Below are 13,536 nucleotides of genomic sequence, written 5' to 3' on the forward strand. Positions count from 1 at the left end.
TCGGTTCAAGTTCCGGATGCGGCGTTCGCCGGACTATGTACGGAAACTGACTGAACCACCATGCGACCGTCGTTAATGCATCCACCATTTGATAGACCTGCGTACATGTGATGGACAAACCAGAGTAATAATTCGTTGGGAAAAATGAACCCAAACAAGCAAAAAAAATACTAGGATTAATAGCACCTGGCTTATTTGTTGTAGTAATCCGAAGAAATGTGATTCCCAAAATTGGGACTCGATCCGCACACCTATCGCCTGATGGGCGATAAAGCAACGGCATGGCGATGCTGGCAAAGGTTGGCTCACCGAGGCAAAGCCCTCGGTCCAGCTAACATGACGGAGCTGGTCGGCCAGCGACGCCGAAGTCTCCAGAGTAGGTTGCTGAAGAGATGATGAAGCCCCCGGTCCAGCGATGCAGGTCGTGACGTGGTTGATGCCGGTTTGATGAAGTGACCGTGTGGCGATGTAGGTGTGCCCGCTCCGTGTAATCCATGGGGCGGCGATGTTGGTGACGATTTATCCTTCACGATGCTGAACTATTGTTCGGCTGGCCGAGATGATGATCCGAAGAAATTGAGATCGGCTCAACAAAGCGACGACGTGTCTAACGCAGGTCGGCCGCCGTGGAGTGATGTTGTCGGGCTGGTTTGACACCGGCGCGACGGTGAAGTTCCTATTGCAAGAATACTTTTAATACTACTAGGATGTGTTTGAGAATAAAACACAACACCCCATACGAAAACTTCCTTCAAAAGGGATGTCCGAGATCCCGTTCATAAAGAAGATGAATTCGGGTCGGATTCGTTCTCGCGCAGAAAACAGATCCAAAAAGTGATGCACTAATCGGAAGTTTCCCGGAGTTTGGACGGTCGGATCTAGCTGAAGTTTTGGCAGGTGGTAGATATGGGAATTCCGCAGCAAATCAACGGTTGGATCCTCCGAAGGACATCCGAGCTAGATGCTGGATACCACGCCCTAAACTCGTCCGGATTCTCATCCAGATTCAACAGGGCTCCCGTATATCGGAGATTCATCCATCGGAACTCGACGAAATTTTTGCAGGGTTGTTGTAGACTTAATTCCGCATAATTCCACCGAAGTAATCGTTTAAGCGACACTCGAGGAGGCAGCGGCGGCGGATACAAATTTGCTGTCCAGAAAAACAACACGGTCGCCTGAGGGCAATGTTGACGTTGAGCCCCCGAGCTTCATGGATGACTCCTCCATGATCTTGATAGAGATCGGAGTTGGTGTTGATGAAGGCATTCATCCGAACATGGCGATCGGAGGTAGGGCGCAGTCCTCGGTCAAGCCAAGGTGACTAGTCGAGCTGGTGACGAAGAAGCCGACGTCGTACTTGACCTGTAGTCGAGCCATTGATTCTTTGCCTATCACACAACGGAACTCTCAACGAAAGCACCAATGTCGGTGTCAAAACCGGCGGATCTCGGGTAGGGGGTCCCAAGCAGTGCGTCTTAGGATTAATGATAACAGGAGGCAAGGGACACAATGTTTACCCAGGTCCGGGCCCTCTCGATGGAGGTAAAACCCTACTCCTGCTTGATTAATATTGATGATATGGGTAGTACAAGAGTTGATCTACCGCGAGATTAGAGACGCTAAACCCTAGAAGCTAGCCAATGATATGATTGTTGTTGTATATGTCTATCGACTAGCCTGGCCCCGATTTATATAATGCACCAGAGGCCTAGGATAACAAGAGTCCTAGCCAAATACGCTGGTGGGGGAGGAGTCCTTGTCTTGATCGCCAAGTCTTGTGGATTCTTCCTTGTATGCGGCAGCTGTCCGGACTGGCTCATGAGTATACGGCCATGGGGGTCCTCGACCCAATCAAACTGATCGGGAGACGACGCGTTGAGTACCCCCTAGTCGAGGACACCGTCACACATACTCACTCTAATATCTACACACCACATGTTCTTTAAAGCTTTCTATTCTACAATGAAGGGAGCATGTGCTCTGCATAGAAGAAATTCACACCCCATATAACAACACGACATACACACATGAGTTGTGGTTGATGCTTACTCAAATCATGTGTGGTACTAAAAACTTGCATGAATCAACAGTATATGCTATCATGGCGATAAAGATGAACTAGCAGGTGCAGAAGAACTAGATGGGTGTCCATGCATTCCAAAGACTATGGCCTGGGAAAGGTTGGCGTGCGGTTATGAGATCACAACCCCCCATAGGATCAAACCAGTGTAAGTATTTTAGATTTGAGCATCGTACTTAAATTCACTTCAACAGGAAAATGTCGAATGGAATATCATGTAAAACTCGATAATGATACTCATCCGACAGAGGTTCATTTTCTGCAGAGATTTATCCATCACCGGTCTCACTGGTGATATAACATCTTCTTTCATAAATCTCAAGGCTTTCCAGTAGTTGTAAGTTGATTTTCTACAATGTTTTTAAGATTCATCATGGTTCCTTTTTGCACCAAAAAATGGTGAAAGGTAATATTGGTCCACATTTTTTTAGAAATCTGTCAAACAACAAATTGACAGGCTTAATTTCAGATGCCCTTTCACAATTACCTTCATTGACGATTATGTAAGTCCTGCAACTTATGACAATTAATTTTGCACCCAAAACATTAATTCAACTCCTGCAAATTTTCTTTTTCGTTAGAGATTTGTCAGGTAATCAGCTCAGTGGTTCAATTCCCCCTGGACTTCTCAAAAGAGTTCAAGATGGCTCCCTCAATTTTAGGTCAGCTTCCATGTTCTTCTAGTTCCATCACATATAATACTAGATAAATTGGATGGAACATTTTCATTTCATATTTTTTGGTAGATATGAGAACAATCCAAACATTTGCGCAAGTGACAATTCATGCCAGTCGGTACCTAAAAGGAACAACAAGCTGGCTATATATATTGTTGTCCCTCTACTTGTGGTTGTGGTGATGGTATCATTAGCAGTAGTGATCTTTTTCCTGGTAAGACGAAGACAACAAGGTGAGGCATCAACATAAGTGTGCATAACAATTATCTAGTCCATGAACACTATTGTGCTACCATTTGTCAACTATATGATAGTAAATGGTGAGCGTGGGGACAACTCATTGCAACTTGAGAACCGTCGGTTCACCTACAAACAACTTGATATGATAATAAAGGGACTCAAGAGGGTTCTTGGTCGGGGAGGTTTCGGGATTGTCTATCATGGATTCCTAGAAGATGACACTGAGGTGGCCGTGAAATTGCGGTCTCGTACTTCTAAGCAAGGTGTCAATGTGTTCCTCGCAGAGGTAGAATCTCCTTGGCTTCAGTTGGTGAGGTTTTTTGAATGTGCATGAGTCTTACACGTCACTGCATTAAGACATTCAAGAGTTTAAGTCAATCATAATGCCTAGCCATTAGCCACTCCTAGTGCACATACAACAAAAAACTAAGCATTTTTTCATATTGGATTTGGTGGGACATGAACATTTGTGCAGGCTCAGATTTTGACGCAGATTCACCATAAGAATCTTTTCACCGTGATTGGCTATTGTAAGGATGGAAAAGACATGTCACTTGTGTACGAGTACATGTCAGAAGGAATACAACAAGAGCATATTATAGGTAATATGTACATAATGTAAATTGTTTAGCCGCGTGGTTTCAAATTGGTACCAACAAAGTGATTGCTACTATACAATGACATATAACTTCAAAGTACTATCTGGCGGAATGTTCACAATTGATCCATAGAATCATCGCCAATGTCTGATGTTGGAAAATTCAGAATGCACATATATTTGCAGGAAGAGACGATGATGGAGAAGGTTTACTGGATTGGAGACAGAGACTTCAAATTGCACTTCTGCCAAAGGTACTAGCTTTGAATAAAATGCCCATTTTGCTTCTATATGTTTGTATTTCCAAAAAGTTTAGGGAGGGATGGTTTGCTGATGTTGTGATGCGCAGGGCTTGAGTACATACACACCGGGTGCAGCCCGCCTCTCATCCACATGGACGTGAAGCCCACAAATATCCTCCTAAATGCAAGTCTGGAGGCCAAGATTACCGACTTCGGCAATGTCTAAGGCCTTCAAACATGACAAGGACACACATGTATCCACAAACACACTCGTTGGTACCTATGGATATGTTGATCCAGAGTACCTGGCAACAATGCAACCAACAACAAAGAGTGACGTGTACAGTTTCGGTGTCGTGTTGCTTGAATTCGTCACCGGAAGACCAACTATATTGCCAGAGTCTCTGATGCCCATCAGCATCATCCATTGGGTGAGGTCCCAGCTAGTGGAGGGCAACATTGAGAGCGTGGTGGATGCGCGCATGCATGGTTGTTATGATGTGAACAGTGTGTGGAAGGTGGCAAACATCGCTCTGGAGTGCACCGCACATGTGTCGCTGGAACTGCCCACCATCAGCGACGTGGTGGTGCAGCTCCAAGAGTGCCTCAAGCTCGAGGATTGCTATGCAAGCAGTGACATGAGCGGAGGCTTGTACACCGGAAGTGGAATCCATGATCCAAACTTGAATAATGAATCTCAGGACAGTGTTGCATTAGAGATGGAGTATGTGTCTAGAAGGATGGCAACAAGGACCACAGATCCTGTTGCACGTTGAAGACTCATTCATTCGGTTGAAAGAAGTCACAATTGCCCTTTTGTGTCATTGAAGGGAACTCTGTGTGCTTTAATATGTCTTTATTTACCAACACACAAACGGGAAATGGTCAGATATTTGAAAACCCAAGTATGATGTGTTTCTGTAAGGGTTTGTGCTACTTAATATATGGCCTTTGGCCTTTTTGCAAAAAAAACTATGCTTAATTCTTAATTCTTTTGAAATACATGGGTATCTATGACTATGTACTCTTCCCTAGGTATATCTATTGACTTTTGTTTCTATGGTGTGGAACTGGGAACTCTGTACTCTTCTTCCAAAAATTGATTTTGAGTGTGCTAATGTTCGTATTCGCTTGAAATTGGTAATTGGCCTCCTGACACCAGCTTCAATTGCCTCCATCCATTTTTCCGATCCTATAACTGTATGGAGATTTTTGCAGAGAAAATACATATTAGTTAGTGCGGAAAACCAAAACAAAAAATAAATGCTCTAAAACCCCTTTATTAGGGCACTGGGTTTTTTCTTTGTTACACCAAACAACCGCACATGTCTTTCTTCACAAAAAAATGCAAATGGATAGAACACGCAAACATGTCACTATAAAAAAATCCATATTTTTATTTTTGTTTAATATTATTTTAGAGTTCAGTATTCATGCGGGAACTTGTTAGCTTGAGCTCATGTACAACGAATTTTCACCCAATATATGGATCGCTTCTCTTAAGCTTAACCTTATTAGAAAACGAGGTGGAGGTCAATCTCAACCTAGGAGGAGGCGAGCTACAGTGGTGGAGGTCCACATGAGAGGAAGCGAGCTACGATGGCCGAGGCCCACATGGGAGGAAGTGATCTGGTTTTCATGTTGGACAATAGGAGTCGGGGCTCGAGGTCGATAAATGCGGTAGTAAGGTGGGGTGGCTGGTTTCAACAAGGTCGATCTGCTCGCGTTGACGCTCTGTGGACTATAGGAGGTAGACAACATGGTCGAGGGGCGAGGCTATGATGGGAATAGAGAAGGGGGCGAGAGGCAATGTCAGAGGGATGTGGGAGGCAATGGCTAGGGTGGCTAGATGGAAGGCCGCGCGAATAAAATCCTAGGTACTTATCGCAAGGAGAGAGAGTCAAGGTGACAGAGAGAATCATTGTGTTACTTTCTGGCTATGCATGCACTACACACACGATATTTCTCAATCTCCAAGAGCAACAAGATCTACTAAGGAAACAAGGAGGAATCAACTTTTTCTTTGGTGGAAGTATAGATTAGGCACTTCTTTTTCACTCCTCAAAAGATCAACAATTTGAGTGGAAGCAAAGAGAGTTCTCAAAGAAAATTGAGTTAGAATCAATGGAGGAGAGAGAGAGTAGAGTTGTCACTTTTTTCCGCACGGAAGAAGGGGGCCTTTTTAGGTGGCCCCAAATCCCAACCATTATGTGCAGAATCTATGCACCCAGGAGGGTCCGAACCCTGAAGGCACTGAGCATTTTCTAAGCTAACCACAAGGGTTGCATACAAGTGTGCAACTATTTGCCCCGGACGGTCAAGGCATGTTTCAGGATACACAGAGAATTAGGATCGGTAAGCAAACCTTCTGGTTGCCCCGAATGCTGTTTGTAGGGGGTGGACCTTAGAGGGTCAGAGTTTCCCCTAAGGCTCCATGCAGTCTTTTCATGTGAATAAAAATCACAACTTCGGGGCTATCTCTATCAAATAACGGGGATGTTTTATGGGTCCATTTTAGTCAGTTTATGTGCAGTTGATTTCCATAATACCTCTAAGTTGCACGCCTGCACCCCTCTTAATAGTGCTGCTGTCGTAGTGACTCAAGTAAATCACAAAGGCCATCATGAAACCTTTCTTTTTTGAAATGGAGATGGTGCATCAACCATCCATGCTTTTTTTTGGAATGCGGAGACATTGTTTATAGAACAAAAGAGAGGACGACAAATTCCTTCTAGAAGCATGGCAAATTCTAGCAAAAAAACTGAAGTGGGTGAAGTTGCCATGCTTACTAAAGAAGAGTCAATTACACTGGTGATGCTAGAACTTGACGCAAATGGTCACTTTGGTGCTAGAAGTTGTAGCATACATCGAAGTGGTGCAAAAACTTGGCACGATCATGAAAATACAGTGCTAATTATGGTTGGATACAGAATTGACGATGATTACGCGCGCCAGCATGGCATGGAGATAGCCGTTAGCGAGAGGCGGGGATGTTGGGGAACGTAGCATGCAGTTTCAAAAAATTCCTACGCTCATGCAAGATCTATCTAGGAGATGCATAGCAACGAGAAGGGGAGAGTGTGTCCATGTACCCTCATAGATCGAAAGCGGAACCGTTTGACAACGTGGTTGATGTAGTCGGACTTCTTCTCATTCCAACCGATCAAGCACCGAACGTACGGCACCTCCGAGTTCTGCACACGTTCAGCTCGATGATGTCACTCAAACTCTTGATCCAGCAAAGTGTCAAGGGAGAGTTCCGTCAGCACGACAGCGTGGTGACGGTGATGGTGAAGTGAACTGTGCAGGGCTTCGCGTAAGCACTACAAAGATATGACTAGAGTCGTAAACTATGGAGGGGGGAACCACCCATGGCTAACAATTATTGGTCAGTGTTCTAGCGGTGCCTCCCTTCATATATACAGGTTGGAGGAAAGGAGAGGCAGCCAAGGGGGCACCCAAGTAGGAGGAATCCTACTTGGGCGCCTCCCAACTCGGCCTCCCCCCTTCCATATTCATCTGGTGGAGGAAGGAGGAGGGAGGAGAGAAGGAAGGGGGATGTCGAATTGCTCCCCTTCCTTTCTCTCTTCCCCTCTTTCATCCCCCTCCTATTTCGGCCTACATGGGGCGCACCAGCCCCCTAGGGGCTGGCATGTCCCCTTCTTGGCCCATTAGGCCCATGTAGTTGTCGGGGGGATGCCCGGAACCCCTTCCGGTGACTCGATATGTACCCGGTACCCCCGGGAAACTTCCGGTGTCCGAATATCATCGTACAATATATGAATCTTTACCTTCGACCATTTCGAGACTCCTCATCATCTCCGTGATCTCATCCGGGACTCTGAACAACATTCGGTCACCAAATCACATAACTCATATAATACAAAATCGTCATCAAGCGTTAAGCACGTGGACCCTACGAGTTCGAGAACTATGTAGACATGACCGAGACACCTCTCCGGTCAATAACCAACTGCGGAACCTGGATGCTCATATTGGTTCCCACATATCCTATGAAGATCTTTATCGGTCGTACCATAATGACAACATACGTTATTCCCTTTGTCATTGGTATGTTACTTGCCCGAGATTCGATCGTCGGTATCTACATACCTAGTTTAATCTCGTTACCGGTAAGTCTCTTTATTCGTTCTGTAATACATCATCCTGCAACTAACTCATTAGTCACATTGCTTGCAAGGCTTATTATGATGTGCATTACCGAGAGGGCGCAGAGATACCTCTCGGTTACTCAGAGTGACAAATCCTAATCTTGATTTATGCCAACCCAACAAACACCTCTGGAGATACATGTAGAGCATCTTTATAATCACCCAGTTATGTTGTCACGTTTTATAGCACACAAGGTATTCCTCCAGTATCCAGGAGTTGCATAATCTCATAGTCGAAGGAATATGTATTTGACATGGAGAAAGCAATAGCAATAAAACTGAAGGATCAACATGCTAAGCTAACGGATGGGTCTTGTCCATCACATCATTCTCCTAATGATGTGACCTCGTTCATCAAATGATAACACATGTCTATGCTTAGGAAACTTAACCATCTTTGAGTAACGAGCTAGTCTGGTAGAGGCTTACTAGGGACATGGTGTTTTGTCTATGTATTCACACATGTATCAAGTTTCCGGTTAATACAATTCTAGCATGAATAATAAACATTTATCATGATATAAGGAAATATAAAATAACAACTTTATTATTGCCTCTAGGGCATATTTCCTTCAGTCTCCCACTTGCACTAGAGTCAATAATGTTCACATCGACATGTGATTTAACACCAATAGTTCACATCTTTATGTGATTAATTTCATAGTTCACATCGCCATGTGACAACACTCAAAGGGTTTACTAGAGTCAATAATCTAGTTCACATCGCTATGTGATTAACACCCAAAGAGTACTAAGGTGTGATCATGTTCTGCTTGTGAGAGAAGTTTAGTCAACAGGTCTACCACATTCAGATTCGTATGTATTTTGCAAATTTCTATGTCTACAATGCTCTGCATGGAGCTACTCTAGCTAACTGCTCCCACTTTCAATATGTATCCAGATTGAGACTAAGAGTCATCTGGATCAGTGTAAAAGCTTGCATTGACGTAACTCTTTACGACGAACTCTTTATCACCTCCATAACCGAGAAATATTTCCTTAGTCTTCTACGGATAATTTTGACTGTTGTCTAGTGATCTACTCCTGGATCACTATTGTACCCCCTTGCCAAAATCATGGTAAGGTACACAACAGGTTTGTTACACAACATGGCATACTTTATTGAACCTATGTCTGAGGCATAGGGAATGATTTTCCTTCACCCTCTATCTTCTGTCGTGGTCGGGCTTTGAGTCCTACTCAACTTCACACCTTGCAACATAGGCAAGAACCTTTTCTTCAACTGATCGATTTTGAACTTTTTCAAAACTTTGTCAAGGTATATGCTTTGTGAAAGTCCTATTAAGCGTCTCGATCTATCCCTATAGATCTTGATTCTCAATATGTCAGCAGCTTCACCGAGGTTTTTCATTGAAAATTTCTTATTCAAATACCCTTTATGCTATCCAAAAATTCTATATCATTTCCAATAAACAATATGTCATCCACATATAATATTAGAAAAGCTACAGAGCTCCCACTCACTTTGTTGTAAATACAGGCTTCACTTCAAGTCTGTATAAAACCATATGCTTTGATCACCTTATCAAAGTGTATATTCCTACTCCGAGATGCTTGCACCGGTCCATAGATGGATCGCTGAAGTTTGCACACTTTGTTAGCATCTTTAGGATTGACAAAACCTTCTGGTTGCATCATATACAACTCTTCTTTAAGAAATCAATTAAGGAATGTCGTTATGACGTCCATTTGCCAGATTTCATAATCATAAATTGCGGCAATTGCTAACATGATTTCGATAGACTTAAGCATCGGTATGGGTGAGAAAGTGTCATCGTAGTCAACTCCTTGAACTTGTCGAAAACCTTCCGCAACAAGTTGAGCTTTGTAGACAGTAACATTACCATCAGCGTTAGTCTTCTTCTTGAAGATCCATTTATTCTCTATGGCTCATTGATCATCAGGCAAGTCAACCAAAGTCCATACTTTGTTCTCATACATGGATCCTATCTCAGATTTCATGGCCTCAAGCCATTTTGCGGAATCTGGGCTCGTCATCACTTCCTCATAGTTCGTAGGTTCGTCATGGTCTAGTAACATAACTTTCAGAACAGGATTACCATACCACTTAGGTGCGGAACATGCTCTGGTTGACCTACAAGGTTCGGTAGTAACTTGATCTGAAGTTTCATGATCATTATCATTAGCTTCCTCTCTAGTTGGTGTAGACATCACTGGAACTAATTTATGTGATGAGCTATTTTCCAATTTGAGAGAAGGTACAAGTACCTCATCTACTTTCCTCCCACTCACTTCTTTCGAGAGAAACTCGTTCTCTAGAAAAGACCCATTCTTAGCAACAAAGATCTTGCCTTCAGATCTGTGATAGAAGGTGTACCCAACAGTTTCTTTTTGGTATCCTATGAAGACGTACTTCTCCAATTTGGGTTCGAGCTTATCAGGCTGAAGCTTTTTCACATAAGCATCGCAGCCCCAAACTTAAAAAACAACGGCTTAGGTTTCTTGCCAAACCACAGCTCATACGGTGTCATCTCAACGGATTTAGATGGTGCCCTATTTAATGTGAATGCAGTTGTCTCTAATGCATAACCCCTAAAATGATAGTGATAAATCGGTAAGAGACATCATAGATCGCACCATATCTAATAAAGTACGGTTACGACGTTCGGACACACCATTACGCTGTGGTGTTCCAGGTGGCGTGAATTGTGAAACTATTCCACATTGTTTTAAATGAAGGCCGAACTCGTAACTCAAATACTCGCCTCCATGTTCAGATCGTAGAAACTTTATTTTCTTATTACAATGATTCTCCACTTCACTCTGAAATTCTTTGAACTTTTCAAATGTTTCAGACTTGTGTTTCATTAAGTAGATATACATGTATCTGCTTAAATCATCTGTGAAGGTCAGAAAATAACAATAACTGCCGCGTGCTTCAACACTCATTGGATCACATGCATTGGTATGTATTATTTCCAATAAGTCATTAGCTCGCTCCATTGTTTCGGAGAATGGAATTTTAGTCATCTTGCCCATGAGGCATGGTTCGCAAGCATCAAATTATTTATAATCAAGTGATTCCAAATCCAACCGCATGGAGTTTCTTCATGCGCTTTACACCAATATGATCTAAATGCCAGTGCCACAAGTATGTTGCACTATCATTATCAACTTTGCATCTTTTGGCATTAATATTATGAATATGTGTATCACTATTATCGAGATTCAATAAACCATTTATATCGGGTGTATGACCATAGTAGGTTTTATTCATGTAAAAGGAACAACAATTATTCTCTGACTTAAATGAATAATCACATTGCAATAAACATGATTTAATTATATTCAGCTTAACGCAAACACCAAATAACATTTATTTAGGTTCAACACTAATCTCGAAGGTAGAGTGAGTGTGCGATGTTTGATCATATCAACCTTGGAATCAATTCCAACACTCATTGTCACCTCGCCCTTAACTAGTCTCTGTTTATTCTGTAACTCCTATTTCGTGTTACTAATCTTAGCAGCTGAACTGGTATCAAATACCCAGGGGCTACTACAAACACTAGTAAGGTACACATTAATAACCTATATATCAAATATACCTTTGTTCACTTTGCCATCCTTCTTATCTGCCAAATGTTTTGGGCAGTTCTGCTTCCAGTGACCATTTCCTTTGAAGTAGAAGCACTCAATTTCAGGCTTGGGTCTAGCTTTAGGCTTTTTCATGGGAGTAGCAACTTGCTTGCCATTCTTCTTGAAGTTTCCTTTCTTTCCCTTGCCCTTTTACTTGAAACTAGTGGTATTGTCAACCATCAACACTTGATGCTCTTTCTTGATTTCTACCTTCGCCGATTTAAGCATTGCAAAGAGCTCGGGAATCATTTTCGTCATCCCTTGCATATTATAGTTCATCACGAAGTTCTAGTAGCTTAGTGATAGTGACTAGAGAACTCTTGTTGGGGAACGTAGTAATTCAAAATTTTCCCATGATCACGCAAGATCTATCTAGGAGATGCATAGCAATGAGACGGGAGAGTGTGTCCATGTATCCTCATAGACCGGAAGTAGAAGTGTTTATTAACGTGGTTGATGTAGTCGAACGTCTTCACGATCCAACCAATTCAAGTACCAAATGTACGTCACCTCCGTGTTCAGCACACGTTCAACACGATGACGTCCCTCAAGCTCTTGATCCATTTGCGGACGAGGGAGAGTTCCGTCAGCATGACGGCGTGGCGACGGTGTTGATGATGTAACCGGCGCAGGGCTTTGCCTAAGCACTACGACGATATGACCGAGGCGTTAAACTGTGGAGGGGGCACCGCACACGGCTAAGAGAATAACTGTTATGCTTTGGGGTGCCCCATGCCGCCGTATATAAAGGAGGAAGGGAGGGGGGCGATAGCCTAGGAGGGCGCGCCTATAGGGGTAGTCCAACTAAGATTCCTAATCCTAGTTGGAGTCCCATTCCTTTTCCAAGAAAGGGAGAGAGGGAAAGAGGTGGAGGAGAAAGAGGAAATGGGGGCTATGCCTCCTCCCCTAGTCCAATTCGGTTTGGGCTAGGGGCGCGCGCCTCCACCTGGCCACTGCCTCCTCTCTTCCACTAAGGCTCTTGAAGGCCCATTAATCCCCCGGGGGGTTCCGGTAACCTCCCAGTACTCCGGAAAATGCCTGAACCATTTTGAAACCTTTCTAGTGTCCAAACATAGCCTTCCAATATATCAATCTTTATGTATCGACCATTTTGAGACTCCTAGTCACGTCCATGATCGCATCCAGGACTCTGAACAAACTTCGGTCATCAAAAACACATAACTCATAATACAAATCATCATCGAACATTAAGTGTGCGAACCCTACGGGTTCGAGACTATGTAGACATGATCGAGACACATCTGCGACCAATAACCAATAGCGGAACCTAGATGCTCATATTGGTTCCTACATATTCTACGAAGATCTTTATCGGTCAAACCGCACAACAACATACGTTGTTCCCTTTGTCATCAGTATGTTACTTGCCCAAGATTCGATCATCGGTATCATCATACCTGGTTCAATATCATTACCAGCAAGTCTCTTTACTCATTCCATAATGCTTCATACCGTAACTAATACATTAGTTACATTGCTTGCAAGGCTTATTGTGATGAGCATTACCGCGAGGGCCTAGAGATACCTCTCTGATACATGGAGTGACATATCCTAATTTCGATCTATGCCAACCCAACAAACACCTTCGGAGACACCTGTAGATCATCTTTATAATCACCCAGTTATGTTGTGACGTTTGATAGCACACAAGGTGTTCCTCCGGTATTCGGGAGTTGCATAATCTCATAGTCTGAGGAACATGTATAAGTCATGAAGAAAGCAGTAGCAATGAAACTGAAACATTCATAATGCTAAGCTAACGAATGGGTCTTATCCATCACATCATTCTCCTAATGATGTGATCCCGTTCATCAAATGACAACACATGTCTATGGTTAGGAAACATAACCATCTTTATAAACGAGCTAGTCAAGTAGAGGCA

At 43.2% G+C, this 13,536-nt stretch overlaps 1 pseudogene; it reads left to right on the top strand.

The window, feature by feature from the left end:
* The first annotated feature begins 2,059 nt into the window (after positions 1 to 2,059).
* LOC123080159 (receptor-like protein kinase At3g21340) lies at positions 2,060 to 4,616 on the top strand (annotated as a pseudogene).
* The last annotated feature ends 8,920 nt before the right edge of the window (positions 4,617 to 13,536 follow it).

The sequence above is a fragment of the Triticum aestivum genome, chromosome 1B (genome assembly GCF_018294505.1).
Source record: "Triticum aestivum cultivar Chinese Spring chromosome 1B, IWGSC CS RefSeq v2.1, whole genome shotgun sequence".
NCBI lineage: Eukaryota > Viridiplantae > Streptophyta > Magnoliopsida > Poales > Poaceae > Triticum > Triticum aestivum.